The 21443-nt window shown below is 51.7% G+C and overlaps 1 non-coding gene and 1 pseudogene across 1 annotated transcript; both read left to right on the forward strand.

Annotated features, from left to right (window-relative positions):
- Nucleotides 1–6451: 6451 nt before the first annotated feature.
- On the forward strand, nt 6452–6530 carry LOC136150446 (small nucleolar RNA U2-19). Its single transcript, XR_010659868.1, has one exon. It is a non-coding gene; the product is annotated as a small nucleolar RNA U2-19 (small nucleolar RNA).
- A 173-nt stretch (nt 6531–6703) lies between these two features.
- On the forward strand, nt 6704–6779 carry LOC136150444 (small nucleolar RNA U2-30; annotated as a pseudogene).
- Nucleotides 6780–21443: the final 14664 nt, after the last annotated feature.

The following is a 21443-nucleotide window of genomic DNA, read 5'->3' on the forward strand; positions in this document are numbered from 1 at the left end:
TATACATTATTCCCTCCATAGAGGCTTCTGAGCCATGCAAATGGCACCTTATGCAAATCAAAGACTCCTCCATCTGTTTCCGATATTCCCCACTTCCCCTTAATAACCTGTTTTAGGGGATGCGGTACATGCAGCAGATGATACAACTTTATTTTTGTAAACCCAGTTGGTCCTGGAGTGCTGGCAGCCACAATAATAGAAGAGTGCGCCTGTTAGTGCTTCTCAGTGAGTCTGCCGTCAGGCAGCACCTCATTAAAACTAGCCGGGAGGGGCTCCGAGAAGAAAGGGAGGGGGCACGGTGGGGTCCCAGCAGAGCAGCACATGGAATCCTGACCTCTCCCTCTTTCTACTTGGTCTGTGTTTGCTGTGTGTTGAATCGTGTCCCTCCCCACCCACCCACCAAAAGAAACGTTGAAATCCTAACCCCTGGTTCCTCTCAATGCGACCTTACTTGAAAACAGGGTCATTGTAGATAGAATAAGATGTAAGTTAAGATGAGGTCACAGTAGAATAGGGCGTTTAATCCAATATCATTGGTGTCCTTACAAGAAGAGAGGACGGAGACGGGGAGACGGCCATGTCACAACAGATGCAGAGGCTGGAGTGATGCAGTTACAAGCTGAGAAACATCGAGGGCTATCGGCAGCCACCAGAAGCCAGGAGAGGCCAGGAAAGATTTTCCCCTAAAGGTTTCAGGGAAGCAGTTTCCTGCTGACACCTCCATATCACAGCCCTTCCAAGTGCCTCTCCTTCCCACCTGAGACTTCCCAGGTGTCACTGTAACTGAGGCAATGTTTATTTTCCCAGCCCACTGTGCCTCCAAAGCCCTGCTCAAAAACCCTCTGGCAGGATGAAGGCAGGAGGACTAAGAAACTGCTCCCAGGTAACAGTGAGCAGGTGCAAATGGGGCAGGAAGACATCACTCAGAGTCAATTCCAAATTGTTTCTTTTTAGACCTCTTTTAGTGCCCAAAGGATACTCCTGACATCAAAAACTCACTTTCATCCCAATGAAGGGTACCTAGGATTCTATGCACTGATTTTTCAATTTCTTGTGAGTCTACAGTTATTTCCAAAGACAAGTTAGGAGGGAAAAGATTATTTTGTTTGACAAGATGCTACAAAGCCCAAGAAAGGCTTATGCCCCACCCCACATAAATCACCTGGCTTACAGGTGAATTTGAGACCTTACAGGAAGCAAAGTCTAGACTTCCAGTAAGGGGTTAAGAGAGGCATTCAGGGAAACAAGTCATCACTTAGAACCTGCATTTTTCAAACACCCAAGGAACCAGCTCTATGGCTCCCAGGAGAGAGGCAACTGGGGACCAGGAGTGTCTAGAGGAATTCAGACAAAGAAGGGAGGGAGTTACAGACTGGTTGGGGCAGCAGGCCACCAGCAAGGTGCCCAGTACAGGAGCTGGCCAGTTCTGAAGTGCAGAGGGGAGTGCCTATGAAAGTGGGGAGGGGGTCATGGGGAAGTAGCTGGGCCGCAGACCCGGGTAGCAGACTCAAGTCTGTGCAAGAAGAGAGACCTTCCAAAGGAGACAAGGGGCTAGGCTTACACACATGCCATGGGGGGTGATGCTGGGGAACGTCAGCAGTGTTTCCAGTCAAGGAAACTCACATTGAGCATGGAGGCATGAGGGAGAAAAGGAAGAAGAGCCTTTTGTCCCCCAAAGGGAAATAGACCAACCCAAAGGCTTCCAAGAGTCCCTGGACGCTCTACAATAGGTCAGCAAACCAAGGCCAGGGGACAAACACAGCTTTCCACCTGTTTTGTAAACAAAGCTATTGGAACATAGCCACATTCATTCATTTACATGTTACGGTGGCTTTCACACTGATGGCCAAGTTAAGTTGTTGTGACAGAGACCTCCTGGCCCTAAAATACTAACCACCTGGCCATTGACAGAGCTAGTTTACAGAGCCCTGCTCCAGAACATTTCAACTCTACAGGAGCTGGTTTGAACTTACACAAAGCCTGGACGGGAGGATTTTTAAGGGATGCAGAGATAAGGAGTACAGCCCCCATGGAGAGGAGGATATGCCCACAGTGTTTTCCTTTTACCCACCTTGGGGGAAAAAACCTCAGTTCTGGCAAAGTGAGTGCAAGCTCCATGAACTCTGGAGAGGCCAAGCTAGGGTAAGGACCCTGCACTGGTCCCTGGATGTAAAACTGTGTTTTCAGAGAAGGGAACAGGCCGGAAAGTTGTTACTAAGCATTTCTGATGTGATTCAGGACAGTAAGCCCAAACTAAGAGAATTTCAGAGTAAAGACAAAAACCCATGGGGACAGAATATCTTTAAGACAAACATCAAGCCTAGGGAAAAACTTTCATCTACAATTGATGGTCCAGCAGGTTCAAAAGGGTGATGGTGGTCCACACCCAGCCAGGGGGCCCTGCTTGAAGGGCTTTCTTGGCACTAGAGTTGGATAGCCCCATCCACTGAGCCTGCTGAGATCCATTCTCTGAATCCCACATCATTCTCTTGCCCACACATGCTCCGCCACCCCCGCTCCCTGCACTCCACCCATCGTCTGCAAGGGTCCAGACGCCCCAGGCCTCTGGCCCTCCTCCCTCTGGTCATGCACACCTAGGAGGCCAGCAGCCCTTCCTGCCATGGAGAGTTGTGATGAGGCTTTGGGATGGTTGGTGGGGGGTGGGGCGTGACTTACTCAAAATGCCGTTCCTCACCCTCTCTCATCACTCTCAGCGCTCTGTGAATAAACACCCGCCAGCATTCATCCACCCAACACGGTGCATGTGTCCAGCCCCCCTCGAGTGTATGAGATGCACATGGGCCAGCACCACGCCATCTCCCTCTTCATGCCTCAGCCCATGCCCAGCGATTGCTCACCTGGAGCTCAGTTGACAGTATTTTATTTTGAGGCTGTGGTGAAATCCATCCACGAAATTCAACAATAAGAGGCAAGCCAGCCCCACGAGCCAGACCAGGAGAAACCAGGGTGAGTGGTGGGCTCTCCCCAGTTCCTTTACTCACTCCATCCTTGGGCACTGGCCTGTCTCAGCCCTGGGGGTTCAGAGACAATGAGACTCTGTCCTAGCCCTCGGGGTGTACATAGCAGGGCTGGGGGAACCCTGATAAAGCTCCTATGGGTCCTCGTTACAGAACCATAAGGCATGAAGAGAGTGCTGAGGGTGCACAGATGATGGGCCTCTGGGAGTTCAGGGGTGGGGGGGACGGCTCCTCCAAGACCACATGCATCTTAAGAGGGTCTTTTCTCAGCAGTGGAATCTAAGCAGCTTGGGATTTGGTGGTGGATGTAGGGGATGGCATTCTGGTGCCGGTCTGTGCCCCCTCAAGCCCTCCTGGGGTGTTGCCCCTGCAGGGCTCCACCAGGCCGAGGACTTGGCCGGTTCTGGTGGTGAGGAAAATAGAACAGCAGGCTCCCGGCTGGGAGGTGCAGCCCAGAGAAACATCAGTGTTGTTGCCAAGTGCCCAGATCCTACGTCTCAGTCCCCACACAGACTGTGCCTGCATTCAGGGAACGGGGGCTCCAACTGCAAGCCCACCCTTCCCTGTGGCCTCTGACCGCTGCCCCACCCCGGAGGCTCAGGTTGGGTGAGGAGGCCGCAGGGCTCGGGGGAGGGCGGCACAGGCCAGCAGGTGGGGCCCACGAAGCTGGCAGCTGTCACGCTGCTCCAGCTTTAGCATCCTCGTCATCTAAGGCAGCTTCACTTTTAAGCGACCAGTGAAGGACAAGCACCCTGTAAATTTAGAACGCGTGATGGCTGGTAGCGTTTGGTATTCATCTTAGCACACGAGTCGGGGGAGGAGAGTGGCCGCACCATCGCATCCCAGCCCACAGAGACACTTGCAGAAGGGAACCGTCCTCCCCCGAAGGAAAAAGGCGGCAGACCCTCTGAGGCCAGGGCCCGGTCCCCACCTCTCGGGCTGCCCTCTCCGCCACTATTCCCACCAGCAGGGCTCCACTCAGGGCACCTCGGCCCCCACCGCTGGGCCCCCCTTCCCTTTCTCACATTCGGCTAAAAATAAAACCTCTTTTGGCAGCAAATACACCCAGTTTCCCCAGAACATAAGCTTCCTGGGAATCTAGAAAAGGGAACAGCTCTACCTCTCATGGAGCCCAGATGGATTCCTGAAAATTTGTGTCAAACCAATTTTTGTAAATCCAATCATGTTCGCAGTGATTCACCTCCATCTCTGAAACACTTCCCTCCTGACCAGCTGCTCACCTGACCAGCTTCCTCCACGCACACAAACACGCTCACCAGCGATGGGCTTGAGCAAACACCAATTCAAGAGGGGGCTGCGGCCAGAGAGGGGCTTCATGTGATCTGAATACTCATGGCCAGATTTTGCTGTGTCAGGGCTCAGGTTTCCAGGAAGCAGAGCAGATGGCCCAGTGCCCTCCTCGGCGTTTCTTTAGCCCTTATCCAATTTCTTTTAGGGAGGTCTCACCAGAACCACCATAATATCTGTCACCTGTTTCTCCAGGACATCCCAAAGTGGTCCTCTGCATGATAGATCTGTGAGAGAACTGCACAGGAGTTGGGGAAGGAGGGGGAGAGGTAGGCCAAGATTCCCTGTTGTAATGTACCCCATGTGCTGGCCCTAAAGGCAGGGTGGGGTGGCCTGCAGCAAAGCCAGGCTGGACTGTTCAGAGCCCTTGGGCAGCACAGATAGGTGAGGGAGGGGCCAGCATGAGCAGACCTGCAGTGGAAGAGGGTGCCTCTCACCGCAGGACAGAAGCATCAAGGCTGCAGCCATGGAAGCCGACAATGGTTGCTGGTACCTGAGGAAATGGAGACAAGTGGACAGATCCAAGGTCCAAGGCCAGTGGACTGGGCAGTGGATGATATTTATGAGGTCAGAGGAGAGGAAGATGACCTGGCCAGTGAGGGAGGCCCACGCCTTCAGAGTAGAGAGCCTGGGCCTCTGTCTTGATGATGCTGGAGAGCTTGGTTGCTGCCCTGTCCAGGGGTGGCTACTGTTGAATCACTTGCACACTAGACTCCCAGACACAGGCAAGGCCACAGGGACCAGTGGCTGCTCCATGACTCTCTTTTGTCAGGTGACTGTTAAAAACATATGTGCGTACATGCATGTGTGTTAAAGAATGAATGACTCCTGTTGAAAAGAGCCCTCATCAATCTGGAACTGAATGTCCACTGACATGTAGAAGCTTCCCCAGTGGACTTCACTGATTTATACCAGGGTGGGTGTGTCCCCAACTGGACTATGCCTTCCTTAAGGGGAGAAAGAGGAGGCATATATGCTCAGTACCTGCCCTGTTTCAAGCCCCACCCGAGGTCCTTGAACCTCGTATTTCATCTCATTTTCACAGCATCACCCTCATTTTGTAGGTTAAGGAAGCTGAGACTCAGAGAGTCGATGAAGAGCTAGTTGGTGGGGGAGCTGGGGTTTGACCTTCTCTACCACGGAGGCTCCGTCCTTTGCTTTTCTCATAGGACCACCCTGGGGATGGGACAGGCTGATCTGTCCATCTTTCCTAGCTGCGGGCAGGGCTGGGAGCCAAGCCCTCCTCCAGCACTGCGGATGGGAGGTGGGGGGGACTGTCCAGGCTTCAGAAATCCTCCTGAGGCCAAGCCCCAGCCACGCCCCTGGACCTAGCCAGCCATGACACCAGCACAACCATTGGCTGACGTGGGTACAGTAGAGGACTAGAGGCCCATCAAGGAGGGTGGTGATAAACCCACCTGTCAGGGAGGGGTCACCAAGTCACTTCAGTACTAGGGAAAACCAGCATCAGTTTTGCCCAGCCCAGAGTCCCAGGAGTATGGGAGGGAAATTTTTGGTGGGCAGCCCCGGGCTGAACATGGGAGCTGTCCAGCACAGGAGGAGCAAACTGGGCCTCTTGTGGTCAGAGAATCTGAACAGCCTTTGACAAGATCTGTGATCTTGTCCTTATTATAAAAGGAATACATATTCACTGCAGAAAATTTAGAAACTACACTTATGCAAAAAGAAGAAAATTTAAAATAACCCACAATCCCACTACCCCGAAATAACTCCTGTTAACATTTTGAGCATAATACCCTCCCAGACTTTCCTATGCATAGAATATATATTTTTGGTACTAAGTGGGATCATACTGTACATTCCATTTTATAACTTTTTTTTTTCACTTAACTATGTCTCATACTAAATCACTAAGTATTTTTCCACAACATCATTTTTTAATGACTGAATTAGCCAAAGAATACTAAAAGGATGGCTGAAGACAGGAAAGGAAAATTTTATAACACAGAACACTACAATTAAGCATTAAACAGGAAAATGCCCTTTGTCAACAAATCAGCTCTATGATTACAGAAAAATATTATTTTTTAAAGTTTTTTTCCTCTGTAGTCCAAATTCTACAATATTTAAAAAAAACAAACTTGATTTAAGACATGACCCTCAAAAGAGAGCCCCCTTCTCTGAGACCTTCTCTTATTGAAATGGATCAGTGAGGAAAACAGCCAGATCTGCACATCCAAAGATCTTGCAGGCTACCTAGGCATGATCTCTATAGTTCTGAGAAGCAAAAGAATAGAGTAATTTAAAACAATAAGGGGTTATGTCCAGAGTTGTGTGTGTAGGTCTGTGTGTGTGTGTGTGTGTGTGTATAAAGGCAACAGGGGATATCTGAGAATTTGTTGATGGATAAATGATATTGGGGTGGGGATGTACATGTATGAAAGGTAATCAATTCTGAGCAACAGTGAAAAGGTTTTACTACTGACCTTTAGAACTAATACTGTGAATGTTTCTACACTTGATCTGAGCTCAAGGGGCAGGAGGCTCCCCTTGGCTAGTGGTGTCTTTAGATATAAACAATATCATCGTTCTGAAGGACTGACTTGACTTCCTCTCACTGCAGGTGTCATGGACTGAATGCTTGCGTCCCCTCAAAATTCACATGTTGAAGCCCTCGTGCATGCATGCTAAGTTGCTTCAGTCACGTCCAGCTCTTTGTGACCCTATGGACTCTAGCCCTCCAGACTCATCTGTCCATGGGGTTCTCCAAGCAAGAACACTGGAGTGGGATGCCATGCCCTCCTCCAGGAGATCTTCATGACTCAGGGAGGTTGAACCTGTGTCTCCTGCGGCTCCTGAGGCTCCTGCACCGCAGGCGGATTCTTTACCACCGAGCCGTTGGAGAAGCCCACTGAAGCCCTCACCCTCAATGGAACAGTATTTGGAGGTGTAAGGTGATCAGGGTTAGAGGAAGCCTGGGGATTGGGCCCTTGTGATGGGATTAGTACCCTAATAGGAAGAGACACCAGAGCCCTCTCTCCATCATGTGAGGTCATCAAGAAAGCAGCAGTCTGCAAGCCAGAAGAGGACCCTCACTGGAACCTGACCACACCACACCGTGATCTCAGACTTCAGCCTCTGGAACTGTGAGGGCGAACTCCTGCTGCTTAAGCCACCCTGTCTGCACTCTTCTGTCATGGCTGCAGAAGCAGGCTAAGACCTCAAGTAAGATGTCTAGAGTGGTTTGGGGACAGCAAGATTGCAGTCATCTGGACTTTGTCAAGCCATTCCCCAAGCAGAGACCCAGAGGGGCCGCAAGTGGAGGTGGGAGGAGCGAGGAACCTGAGTGCCTCCTGAGCCCAAGGAGGACTCACAGGACTCGCAGCTGCTCTGCCAGGACGGAGGCATGTTCCTCAAGTGGGACATGGGCGCGTGGGCTGTGGTCTGCTGTTTCTCGGTGACAATAGATGAGGTGCAAAGAGCCTGGGGATGGCCCCCCGGAGATCCTCTTGGACGAGGCACAGGTAGAGCCCCTGGGGTCTCTCCCACTGTGGTCTCACCGGGAGCCCCACAGAAGAAGGGTAAATGAATGGAGAACACGAGGGAGCTTATAGGGGTCAGAGCTGAGGCCAACTCCAAGAGCAAAGGGGGCTTCCCCAGTGTCAGAAGAAATCCTGGGGCCAAACACATGGGGTTCCCCTTTGGGAACCAGGGGTTGGAGCCTTGACAGCCGCTCCACACAGACTCAGACCCTCACCAGAGCAGGAGGAGCCGGGGAGCTGGAGGCGCTGGGAATCCCGCCCCCTCCCCACCCAGGTCTGGCCCCAGGATCTGCCAGCAGCTCTTCCTACCACTGGTCCCCACAGCTTGGTTGAAAACCCAAGGAGGAGATCGGCCTAGGGCAGAACCAAGGGTGACTGGCGGTAAGCTGTGCCAGCCTCAGAGCCACTGTGACCCAACAGCAGTGTCCTTGGGAGCACAGATCCACGCTTGCAAAGCATCATGGACGCTGAGCAACTGCAGCTTCTGGTTTATTGCTTATCTTTCCTGTGCACTTTAGGGAAGCTCCAACCTGCCACTGATGAAATAAAGATGGAGGACCTCTGCCCAGGTGGGAACCACTTTAAAAAGAGCCCCAGAGGCTGAGCCCAGGGAGAACAAGGCCCAGCGACTTGGGATGCTGGCGGCCCTGGGAGACACAGATTCCGGGTCCCACGTGGAGGCCTCCTTGTGCCTAGAGTGATCCCACACCCTGGGATCCACTTCCTGGACAGGAAGTCCAGGTTGGGGCTGGTGCAGAGGTGGGTGAGCCAGCACCTCTCTCTGTCACCAGGACACAGGTCCTGCAACTCCCGTCAGGCGGAGAGCAGGATGGCTGCAGTAGATCCATAGCAACATCCCGAGGCCCCTCTTAGAAGCCAAGAACCGTTCACAGAAGCTGACTCTCCACGCTGGAAGATACTCCTCTAGTCTCATCAGCCAGAACCAGTCGCCGCTAAGAGCACAGGGCCTCCCGTGGACCGAATGCTCAGTCTTGATGTCAGGGTGGCCTCCCTCTCCCTGCACCAAGCCCAGGTCAGTAAGAAGCGAGAGGGCCTGGACACCCCTGGGAGCCATCGGCCTGCAGGGCCATCTCCCCAGCAAGGCTCTTCTCTGCCTGCCCTCTGAGAGGTCATCATGAGATGCTGCATTCACTCTCACTAGACCTTCAGCCTCTCCCTCACCACCCAGAACACTCACCCCAACCTTCAGCTCTGCAGGCGATCTGGAGGGTAGAAAGCGGCCCTGCTGCCCCTCTGAGGTGCCTGGGCTCACAGGCCAGCTGCATGCCCACAGGGCCTGGCCAGGCCACATGCTGGGGGGCATAGAGCAAGACAGGACAGCCCGCTCCCAAAGACAAAGCCGCCTGGGTGAGGACAACCATGCTAACACATGTGCTGGGGCCCAAGGAGGACTGTGGGGTCCACGTTTGTGGGGCCACTGGATGAGCAGGGCTGGGAGAGTCCACACTGTTAGTGGGTCCACCAGGCAGTGGGAGGGTCCCCTCTTCTTTTAGGAGCAGACGAGCCCTCAGTCAGAAGCCAGCCTCTGGGGAAGGGGCTGGTCTCCCCTCTGCAGGCCACTCGAAGGCCCCAGCCCCCTCTGCCCGTGAACAGTAGCTACCGCAGGTCTGTCGGCACAGTTCCTCCCTCCAAAACTTCTTACACACCCAGACACCCTCTCTCCTTGCCCTTCTCTTTTCCATTCACAGCTAAAATTAAGTGACTTCACAGAGGGGTGGGGATGATAAAGTGCCATCCCCTTGACCCGACAGTGAGGCTCCAGAACCCCCATTATACTAATCTTCACCCAACTTTTGGTGATGATGTGGCCCATAACACCTTTGTTTTGGGCCACAAAGTCCTGGCAATATCTGTAAAACACGTGTGCCCTCCAGCAAAACGTACGATCACACCCTGTAAGGCTGCCAGCCGTGGGGCCTGCTTAAGTGTAGCTCAGTAAACACGTCCTTGCGGCCACATCAGTTCTGTCAAAGGTGCTCCATCATGCCAATGGACAGGTGGATAAGCCAGGTTTCCCCTGACTCTCAGGCTGCCAGCCACTGGCTTCTTTCCATTGAATAAGGCACCAAAGGCTCTGAGAGGAGCCAGCCCATGGGCTCCTCAGACCACACCCAGCCCACCACTTTGAATAGAGTCCCCTCTTACCTCCTCCATCTTCTATGCAACACAGAAGGTTGGACACTGACCTGCTTGACTGGTGTATTTGTCTCCAGGGGCTACCGTAACAAACTACCACAAACTGAGCAGCTTAAAACAACACAGTTTTATTCTTGAACAGCCCTGGAGGCCAAAAGCCTGAAACTAAGGTGTCGGCAGCACTGTGCACTCTGGAAAGGCTTGCATCGCATCACTTCAATCCCTGCCTCTGCCCTTACATGACCGTCTGTGCTGTATGTCCTCTTCTCTTCCTATAAGGACACCAGTCCCTGGATTTAGGGCCCACCCTACCCCAGTATGACCTCACCTTAGCTTGGTTAAAGCTGCAAAGACCCTATTCCCAAATAAGATCTCATTCACAGGTCCCCGGAGTTAGGACTTAGACATATGAGGGCACAAAAAAACACAGTGTAGGTCTCTCCTGGAAGGTCAAAGGTGGGCGGGCACACAGTGCCAGGCCTGTCTCCCCACCTCCATCACCTGCATGCCAGCCAGCCTCTGCTCAGTGCCCCAGGGTGGAGTCCTGACAGCCTCCTGAGTCCTGCTGATGTTCACATCTCTCAGAACCAAACTCTGTCTCCCTAGAGCTTGCACCCACACATCCTTTTTCTGCCTTTGAACACAAAGGGACAAACCTACTTCCTCCTCCACATGACAGACCTTTGAATAATTAGAGCATGGCAGCAGGCCCACCCCCACCCACCCTGCCTCTCCAAGGCTCCTGGTGGCTTCAAGGGCCCACCTGTCATGTGTGTGCCCCCCCGCTCACACCCCAGCTAAGCGAGCCCCACTGGCCACCATCTTTTCCTAAAGCAAGATACAGAACCGGCCACAAATGTCCTAGGAAGATGCCCTTCCCCAAACACAAACAGGGTGCTGCAGACACGAAGCTGGGGGTGCTAGAGAGGGAAGGTGCAGGGACTCAAGACTCTGGCTGAGAGGGTGGGGTGGGCATCCGACAGCCCCTCGCCCTAGGTAGGGCTCTGGGGCTGTGATTCACCTATCCTGCAAACATAAGCCCCCCAGCTGTGGGAGACAGATGGAAGAAGAGTTGGTCCCAGCCAGTCTGTCAGCAAAATCTGTGCTATCGTATAAAGACTTCTCTCCCAGCAACTGATAGCTCCCTGATCACAGGGTAGGGTCTGTGTATGCGCCTGGAGCTTGACAAAGTCTTGTTGAATGAATGAATGAGTTAATGGCTGGAGTGAACTGGGGGACCTGGAGACTTCTCGTCTCTCCTGCTTCCACCCTGCAGCCCTGAGACAGCTTGCTGCGGAGTTACACGGTAAACGTGGCTCTTGGGGAGATTTCCACGGTCAGAGCAGAACACCCTCAGTGCTGCCTCCTCCCAAGGCCCAGTTCCCTCCTCTGGGGCAGAGCTTTCTGTGTGTGCAGAGAAAGCAGGATAATAAAGAGAGGTGGGGTTTTGAAAGCTATCCAGGGCTGCTCACTGTTTTGGGGGGCAGCACCAGGGCAGTGAAGCACTAACAGAGGCTCTCAAGTCACACATGATTCCTTTAAACCCAGGAATTTCAGACAAACAAGTCAGCAGACCTTAGGCACCCAGATGGGGTTGGAAGTCTACAATTGTCGTTAGACCCAGAAGGCCACTGCCGTGAGAAGCTCAGGTCTAAGGCTCCAAGATCAGGTGATGGGTTAACACAGCTAGTCCAGAAGCAACTCCAAGACAGCATACTATAGTCAAAGTCTGAGAGTGGACCATATGTAAAGAGTACCCCAGAACAAATAAAAAAGAAAATTCTCCATGGACACATAGATAAAGCACATGGGCAGATAGTTCACAGAAGTCAAATGCAAATAAATAATAAACAGAAAAAATATTATCAACCTTCCTAGAGTTGAGGAAATGTAAGTTTAAATGCTATTTTGTACCCTTAGACTGGCAAATATTTTAAGAAATAATAATAACTGATACTAGTATGGGTGTAGGATAAAGAATCCTCGCATGGTATGGCGAATTCTGAAAATACTTTCAAATTTGTAAAGCAATTCAACTGTAGTTATTAAAACTTAAGATATACATGCCCCTGGCCCCAATAATTCTCCTTCTGGGATTTTCTTCAAAAAAGCAGAAAGTGCCAGGAAAATACACAGCACATGAAAATGACATATGTGCATATATGCACATGGGTTGGTCAGCATGAGCAAAGTGGGTATTTTGGGAGGGAACACTTCCAGCTAGTAGCAGAGGTCAGAAATCACCCCAGACAGCTGGATTTGGGGGGCAGCAAGCAAGACTAATCGGTTCACTTTAGACACTTCTGTCTTAGAAGACCTAATACAATAAATAAATAATGACTTTATAATTCATGTGACTGCATTTTTTAAGTGACTAAGGAAATTATTTCAAAATGAAGCTTTTTTTTTTTTTTTTACTTCCTCTGCTGTTACAGGTGGGGTTGCCAGATTTAGCAAACAAAAACACAGGATCCTTGGATACATTTGTGAATTTCAGATAAACAACATTTAAAAAAATATAGGTATGTCCCATGCAATATTTGGCACTTACTTATACAAAAAAATTCTTTGTTGTTCATCTGAAATTCAAATATAACTGGGCATCCCGGGTTTTATCTGGCAACTCTAGTTACAGGGGGAGGGAAACGAAAGATCTCTGCAACTCTAATTTAAATTCTTTTCTTCCAGCTCCCCCTGAAAACCTGTCACAGCCATGACGATGTTTTTTTTTTTTCCCTCCCAGTGATCACAAGCATGCACACGCACACGCACACATGCACACACACTCACATGTTTTGATCATCAGTCATCACCCTCCAAAAGAACATTCTCTGACTGGCACACACTGATGTTCTGCACAATTCCTATTTGAGAGTCAGGATGTCACATCAAAGCTCCTAGAGCAGCGTCTGGGCCTTTCCCGTTCTGTGCCCAAGCTCAGCAGGGCCGGGCACACGGAAAATGATCAGCAAACTGGGGGAGACCAGTTAACGGAGGATCAGGCGTGCCCTGGAAAAAGGATGGTGCCCCAGCTTCCTGCCCACTGCTTGGCCAGGTCACACCTTTGACAAATTCTTAGCCATGGTGGGCGTCGGAACCTGCTCAAGCTACCAGGTGCGCCTCTGTCCCCCTCTCTCCCAGCACTGAACACACAACACATGAACTTCATACAGAGTGGCCGAAGTCATTGCTTCCAAAGGTTATGTTTGTATCTCATTTCATGTTATTCACTTGCTGTCATGGTGAGGAGACCCAGGACTGAGGATGGGGAGGCTGGAGCCAGGATGACCTTGACCAGGTTATAGGCTGCTCAAACTCCTCACCTGTACAAGCAGAGGTTGGGCAGATGTTCTTGAAGGGATTTCTAAGGCTTTCTGGGCTTCAGGTCAGGAGTGTCCTCAACTTGCCTACTCCACGGTATGCCACTCGCCCACCCTCACCCAAAGCAGAGAATGTGACTGCTGGCCACAGGAAAGTCCTCGGCCCTCTCCTTGAGGCCCAGACAGCTCTGCAGGCCCAGGAATCCCCTGCTGGAACCGCTGCTTAACCCACTGTCCATCGTGTCGAGTTGCGGAAGCCGCAGACGCGACATTAGCATTACAACCCACACTGATCTTTGTCAATTACGCTCCAGTATTTGAGCTCTAACCAGTTTTAAATTGAATCAGGACAAAATCATCAGAATAAAAAGAGCCCAAGCCCCAGCCTTTCAATTCCAGCACTGGAAAAAAAAAGTTATACATTTCATAATGGCCTTCTACCCCATAATGAACAGGAAAAATAAATTAGATTCCAAGCTAAGGGTATATTTATGCAATTTCATTATGTGCCCATGAGCAAGCCTGGTTTTCACCAAGATAAAAATGAGCTCTCAGAAACACTCGCACTAAATAAATGGAGTGATTTAACAGCTTAACGGGGAGCGTGGAGGAGGAACTGAAGGACAATGTCAAAAATGGAAAATAAAAATAAGAGGGACATCCGACGTGCCTCCTGCGCTGTGTGCCCCACGCCCGAGGCGCCAGGTCTGTGTGGCCCTCTGGGCAGCATCTCTATTCTTGGAGGCCTGGGCAACCAAGGCCAGGATGGGCGGAGGGAACACGGATTCTCCTGTGTTCTGCACACCGATCAGAACATCCACCTCCAGTGCCCCAGGCCCAGGGGTCAGTTCTTCAGAGTCCACGCCCGTTTCCAGAGACGACCTCACTCAGCTAGCTTCTGCAGTAAAACTCCAGGCCATCCTAGCCCTTCTGGTCCTCATCACTAACCTTCTTCCCCTTTGTCCAGAAGTTCCTCTTGGTTCTTTGGCGTCCATGTCAGGGTTACCTGACGCTCCTGTGGCCCCAGCTTCGGGGCACCTCCATGCCCACGGGTTCTCTTCCATGGTCCCCGGGCACCGGTTGCCTGGCCTTCACGTTAGCATTTCTTTTTTCCAGAAACGAAAACAAGTTCTCTGCTGCCTTTGAACTCTCTAAGCGTGTGGTTTCTTTCTTTTTCTCCCAGTGCATTGTTTACCGTGTGATGCTCTGGAACCTCGGTGTGAGAGGCGTTGTGTAAGTGCGTCTCACAGTTGTTGTGAAGGTTGACAAAATAAGGCATTTATTTTTACTCTTTTAATGCATATTTACAAAGCTGGAGGGTGTCCCCCGAAAACCCCAGTGGTGTGTAGCTGGGACAAACTTGGAGTGAGACAGCTCTGGGACCTCTCTCAAAGGCAGCACTGCTGACTTCCAGAGGCGCCCTTTTCAGCCTCGCTGAGAGGCTCCCTGGTGCTGTCAAGGGTAAAGAAAAGGTCGTCGACTCCTGGAATCTCAGTCCCAGGGCACCTTCCGGGGAAATCTCCCTCTTCACAGGTAAGGATATCAAGACTCCGAGAGACCAGGGAGGGATCCCAGCTCATCCGTGTGGGAGGGGGTCTTCCATCAGTCTGCCCCACAGAAATATCATGCCAAGCACATGGATCATTACATGTTCTAGCAGTCACATTAAAATTTCCCCAAAAATGGTGAAATTGATTTCAAGAATGTATTTCATGTAACCCAATATATTCAAAGTATTATCATGTCAATATGCATTCCATGTAAGAAATTACACATGCGATGGTTCACATGCTTTGTCAGAGTGCTGCATTTTGAAATCCTGCCTGCATTTTATGTCCACAGCTCATCTCTACCCGGACAGGCCACCGGCTGGTGGCCTCCCTCTCGGGCGAGGGCAGCACAGAACTTCTTCATATCACCATCTCACTTGCAAACAGCTCCAAGCCTAAAAGACAACCAGGCATGTGCAGGCAGCTGCCGACCAGTACAAGGAAATACAGCCAGTGCTCAGAAAGGCCTGTTTACAACCTCCACCTTCAGTGATTTTTCCAAAATCGCCCTGAGACCATAACGAAGAATCGCCACCGCCACGAACCTCAAGTATCTTCTGTGTCAGGAACAAAGGACTCTGCAGGTGACATATGGCCACATCCTCTGGGTAGCTCTGAGAGGCAAGTACTGTCATCGCTGTGACATCCCACGAACAGCAGAAGCTGAGAGGGGGCTGCCGCAGAATCACAGAGAGTCAACAGGCGTCAGGGAGCTGCAACGTCAATGCTTATCAGCCTCTGAGGGCAGAATATCCCCCCTTGACAAGAATCCACTTAGAACCAAACATGCACCTGATACCCCTACTTCTCACTCCCGGCCGGCTGCTCAACATGGGGCAATACCAAGACCCTCAAGCTTCGACGCGTTCCCTCCTTTCCCAAGGCCTTCAAGGGGAAGAAATAAACAAGCAGACAGATAAATACCAATGAACGAAGATAAATACCAACGAAGAAAAATGAGACGAGCTGTGAAGATTAAGCATGCCAAGCTGGAGTCAGCCTCGTGGTCTTAGGTGCCAAGCCCATCAGCTCGTTAGTGCAGATGGAGCTGGAGTTCCACGGCCTAGAGTGATTCCTGGCTCCCGCCCAGTGAAAATGCAGAGTGAGTGGATGACCAGCAAAGACACAATCAGTGTCCACAGACGGGGGCACAGATGGGGGGGAGCACCAAGAAGCTTGCTGAAGGCACCGTGGGACAGAGGGACTCGAACACCCACCCCGATCCCCGCCCTCGGCTCCTTCCACGCCTGCGAAGATTGGGGTCGACAGGGGCCTGGCTGTCATCCACACAGAAGCCCCACAAGCGGGTTTGAGGAAGCTGACTTAGTTGGAGGCTGGCTGGCACTGGCGCCTGGACCCAACCCCAGCTGCTCACCATTTCAGCAACACCTGCTCAGGTCTTTGTCTCTCTGTGTGGGCCAGGTGGGGCCCTACCTGTACGAGGAGAGCGCATCGGCGTCAGCCCCTGGGATGCTATAAGGCTCAGGGCATGTGCGGCTCTGTGGTCACATGGTGGTGACTAGTGTTGGGGTCAGGAGGTCTCGAGGAAATGCGGGAACAGAGGAGGTCCCTCCTCCATGGCTGGGGAGCTGGTGTGGAGAAAGGAACGAAGAGCAGAGAGGGGAGGGCAAAAGCAGAGAGGGCAGGGGTCCTCCCCAAGCTTCAGGGAGTGTGCTCCTCCCACTGGAGTTCCTCCACCCTCCAGGCCTCCCTGCCCGCCGCCCTGACACCCTGAGAACCACCCGCAGGCACCGCACCTGCCACAGTGCAGCCACCAGGCCCCCAGCAGACGGCACCCAGGCGCCTTCCTTGATGGCCCAGGGAAGGGTGTCTGCCTGCCTCTGTTGGCGTCCCCAAGCCACCCCCTCGGTGCTCTTACATAACTCGGGTCCTTCCCCACCCACAAGCAGCGCCGTCCTCCAAGTCCCCCCACCTTCTAGACACGGGGGTGTAACATCTGCTCACACTGCTCCTCTCCAAGAGAACACCGTCCCCCACACACCGCACCCCAAACTCAAACATTGCCACCCTCCCCCAAAGCCGCAAGGGATAAAAAATAACATAAAATAAAAACATGCTACCACTGCCACCCACCACATCATTAAGGGCAAAAAAAGTCTTCTACAAATAAAACTCTTTCCTTCTTGTTCTAGAAAAACAGTAACGAATGGTGGGGGGCGGGGGTGGCGGGAACGCAGGGAGGGAGCAGACGAGAGCTGCTCTGCCTTTTCATCTCCATTGCTGAAATCATCTTTGATATTTCTTATTTTTAAAAAAGAAAGAGAGAATTCCACTGAGGTGCAAGCGCAGGCTCCCAGTTCTCCTGCCGCGAGCATTCATGTGGGCAAAGGGTATTAGAATTCAGCACCAGAAAGCTACATCCGGGGGGTCCCCTGCCCTCATCTCGCTCCCCTCCCTGCAAAGGAGCGCGTCCAATGGAACGGAGGAGGGGGCGTGTTTGGTTTCAGATTGAGAGGCTAAGATCTGCACTGCTGGAACCCTGGCAAGATGGGGAGCACAACCCGGGGGTGCGCCGAGTTGGCTGGGGGCCATCCTGAGACTCCACACACTTCCCAGCACCCCACCTCAACCTCAACCCGGCTCGCGTGTCCTTCCAGCCAGCCGAGTGTTCAATGGCTTGATGCCTGCCTGCCCTTCCAAACTCTTCCATGAAAGCAAGAGGGAAAGCCGTAATTTTCCCCAGGAGACGCTGTCTAATCCACTTCCCATTATCCAACTCAGCCTCACCGTGGAGACGTGGGTCCTCTTTCTGTGTGTTCTCAGCTGCTCCACGTCCTCACCACCCTGGCCTGGATGCCCCCAGCCAGCTGCAGCCAAGAGTCCCTCTGGTTCACCGTCTGGGCGAAAAGTCACCTCCATTCTCAGTTTATCGCACTGTCTTTGGGAGAACTTTGTGGTCATGGAAGCCTCCGCTTTGATTATTCCTATATAGCTAACTGTGTGTGGGCACACATGAGTGTATACTACACACAAAAGCCATCATGTTGCAATCTAGATAAATCCCAAATGTGTGGGATACAATTTACAGATGTGCATAATGACATATTCAAGGAAAATCACCTTCAAGAGGTTTACAGGGGGTCCAGGAAGGTCACGGCTGCAGTCTGGACCTCAGGGGGTCCTCATCTCCCCGGATGTACATTCCCACTTGTCGCCACTGCTGAGCCATGAGTGTGTGGCAGGAGAGAGTCCAAACCCCAGACTGCTTTGCAGCCAAAACAGAGGGATCCAACTGTAGAAAGCTGTGTTTATGGAGGACCTATTTGGTGTTTCACAGTCTCCCCCTTTCAGTCACAAGGATAGACAAACAGGTGAAATGTTGTCTCAAGGTCCCAACAGCTGCCAGTGTGGTCCCCTCTGCACACTGAGCTCCTCTAGTCTCTGCTCCAAGGCCTCGATTCCCAGCACCCAAAGAGCAAGCTCTCTAAAGAGGGATAACTGACGACTTATTCGAGCAGGTACACCATGAGCAGGGCATCCCTTGGTTCCCTCCTGCCTGCTGGTGCTCCCAGCGGCCCTGTCCTCACAGCTAAGGTTCACTTCATGGCAGGCAACCTGCTCAGGGCTGAGAAATGGAAGCTGGATGCTGGGCAGTGCCTTCCCACCAGGGAGACCCTCATAGGCCAACACTTGTGATGGAGAACAACAAAGAATGACGACAAAACAGGAAAAGGAGTGTTCCCGCAGCCTAGTGGCTCAGAAGTTACAGAATCTGGAGAGGCCACATCATTCCTTTTCTCTTTTCTATTAAAAATCTGCTGCCTGGGGGAGGGAGTCAGAGAGGACCAAGCATGGAGGACTCATAGGAGCAAGTCCCCAGACAGGCTCTCTCACTTTCTCTCTACTTGGAATGGGGGTCCACTTGCCAAAACAAATCTGGAGCACAGGCAGGAAATGTTCATTTTCAGAGAACATCCATGTGGTGAAAAACAGAGAAGACATCCTCTTTATTCCAGTCGAGCAGCTGCTTGTCCAGCACCGACAGCATGCATGAGGCCCACAAGGGAAGGCAAAGGAGAGATGGGCCAGGAGGCTCCGGGGGGCTCGGGGGGACAGCGGGGAGGGATGGAGGTGCTCCACCATGGTGCTCCCCCATAACAGGCCTGAGTGCCCAGCTGTACCCAAACATGCCACCCTTGCCCACAGATCCCTCCCCTCTCCCTCTTTCTCCCAAAAAAGGACCAGCTTGCATTTGAGATTCCCAGAGCTCAGAAGTCCAAGCAAGCATCTTGCCTGGGGCATGAAGGGGCAGTGGGGAGCAGTGGTTCCTTTCCTTCTCCAAAGGGCTGGCACAGTCCTGTGACATGGCCCTATCACCACCCCAGAGCTATGGGTGTGCCCAGGATAGTGGTACAGATGAATTTAAAAAAAAAAAAAAAAAAAAAAGTGCTGGTTAAGTAGCACTAGCTGCTAGAGAAGGGGCCTGGTTGGATGCACTCCCCATCCCTGGGCTCACATGGCCCCCAGGAAGCCCCTTCAGCTCCCTAGGCCTCCATCATCCTCTGTAATGTCGGGGACATCCAGCTTTTCAGCATGGCACTGTCCCTCCACAGGGCCCCTCTAAATCTGAAAATGCACCCTGTTCACATCTGCAGGTTTCATACATCTTTGGGCATCTCTTCATCCCAATGCCCTGACACGCAGTTGGTGCTCAATAAATATTTGTGAAATGAATATAGAAATGCTTCCTTGTTGCATTTCATTTTATCCTCATAAAAACCCTGTGAGCTAGCAAGAGCCCTCATTAGCCTACTGGGGACAATCATCATTGTTGCAGGAATGGATGCAGTTGACTGTAGGAACTCTGTGTTTACATGATTGTTTCTTTCCTCCAGTCTGTGAGGTGGTACGATTATTACTGATGTTTTACAGATGGAAAAACTGAGGCTTGGGATGGGGAGATGCACTGTCTGAGGTCCCTTGTTCCCAGATCGGAACAGATGCCCATTTCAACCAGGTCAGTTGTTGCCTACTTTCCATGAAGGCTAGGGGAAGGCTGAGCAAGAGAAAACAAAGCCTCAGGTTTTCACCAGGGTCTCTGGGTTCTACCAAGCAGGAGTGCATCTTATTTAAAAGGTCCTAAGGGAGGCCCTGGAATGACATGAGGGTGGACAGGGCTTAACCTCCAGATGGGAGCCTGCAATGTAGAAGCATAGCTGTTGAACTGGCTGTCGCCCACTCCTCCAGGGCAGGGGGAGCCCCGCACAGCCCCAGGACTGACTGAGCAGATGGTTCCTCCCTTTTCCATTGCAGACTGGCAGAGACGCAGCTCAATAGAAGTCCAGCCAACTGCAGCTCAGAAGCAAGTGGAGCTCAGGTTTCTGTGGAGATTTGAGAATGATCTATCTGACACCAGTGGACTATCTAACCAGAAGACTCTTTGAGGCAATCACAGCAATGGTTTGTGTCTGTGTTGAGATGGGGCAGTAACTCCAGCCTGCAACCCAGAGGGAGGCTTTGGGGGATACCCCAGGAAGATGAGGGGGGCTTGGCAGAGCAGGCCTGTGGCTTTCCTGTGGCGCTGAGGGACGGGGAGCCCCCAGGAGGGGATGAGGCAGAGAAATGAAAGAGGAAACAGATTCCTGCTTGCATTTCACATCCCTGTCCCTCAAGGGGGAGAGGAAGGGAGAGGAAACAACATGAATATTCCTTCACCATGTGGCCCAGTATCACAGCTGAGAAGGCCCCACAGCTGTGGGCACAAGCCTCTGCCTGGCAGGGCTAACTTTAAAAATAAGAAGAGTTGAATCATCATAAAAAGTAAGAATTTTCCAGGCTCAGAGACATGACAGATGAAGCAGTTTACCTAAAAAGCCCTAGTGTTCTGGGAAGAACACACACACAAAGAAAAACCCCCAAAGCTATGGAAAACCAGCCTCCACAGCAAAATGAAGACATATTGACTGCCCCTTCTGGGCACCCGCTAAGAGCTCTTGGGTACTCCCCCCACAAAAACCTTCCTTTATCTCTATCTTCTGGGATCTACACTAGGAAAAGTCTACATCAGAACAACAGGTCAGAGACAGGCCAGGGCCTAGTCAGGCTTAATGATCCTGAATACCCCACAGAGTGCTTGGAATAAAGGGGTCTGGAACCAGGAAGACAAGAATGTCAGAAAGCAGAAGCATCTCTACACCAGAAGCATCACCATGAAAGCTGGAATAGTCCGACAAACTCTCATAAAAGGGGCAACTTCGTGGAGCCCTACCTCTTCCATAGGAGTCAGCTCATGAACCAGTGGAGAAATGAGGGCTGATGGAATTGAGTGGATATGATGCAAGTAAAGCTAAACTAAAAGAGTGAAACAAGGTCCCAGAGATCAGGGGAGAAAGTTCCAAATGCAAGTCCACATGCTTACTGCAGGGAAGCATAGCGTATACTTGTCCAGAACCCAGCTTGGAGCTGAGGACTTCATATTTACTGAAGCAATATCACCTGTGGAATGACTGAGTGACTAATTGGATGGATGGATGCTCAGGCCAGACTCACAGATTGAGAGGTGGATGATGCTCTATTGACATCAAAGGAAGCAAATGGAGCTCAGAATCCAGAGTACTGAGAACATGACCTTGTAATTCAGAAGTTCTCAAAATCTAGCACCTGGTA

Source organism: Muntiacus reevesi, chromosome 18 (genome assembly GCF_963930625.1).
Source record: "Muntiacus reevesi chromosome 18, mMunRee1.1, whole genome shotgun sequence".
Taxonomy (NCBI): domain Eukaryota; kingdom Metazoa; phylum Chordata; class Mammalia; order Artiodactyla; family Cervidae; genus Muntiacus; species Muntiacus reevesi.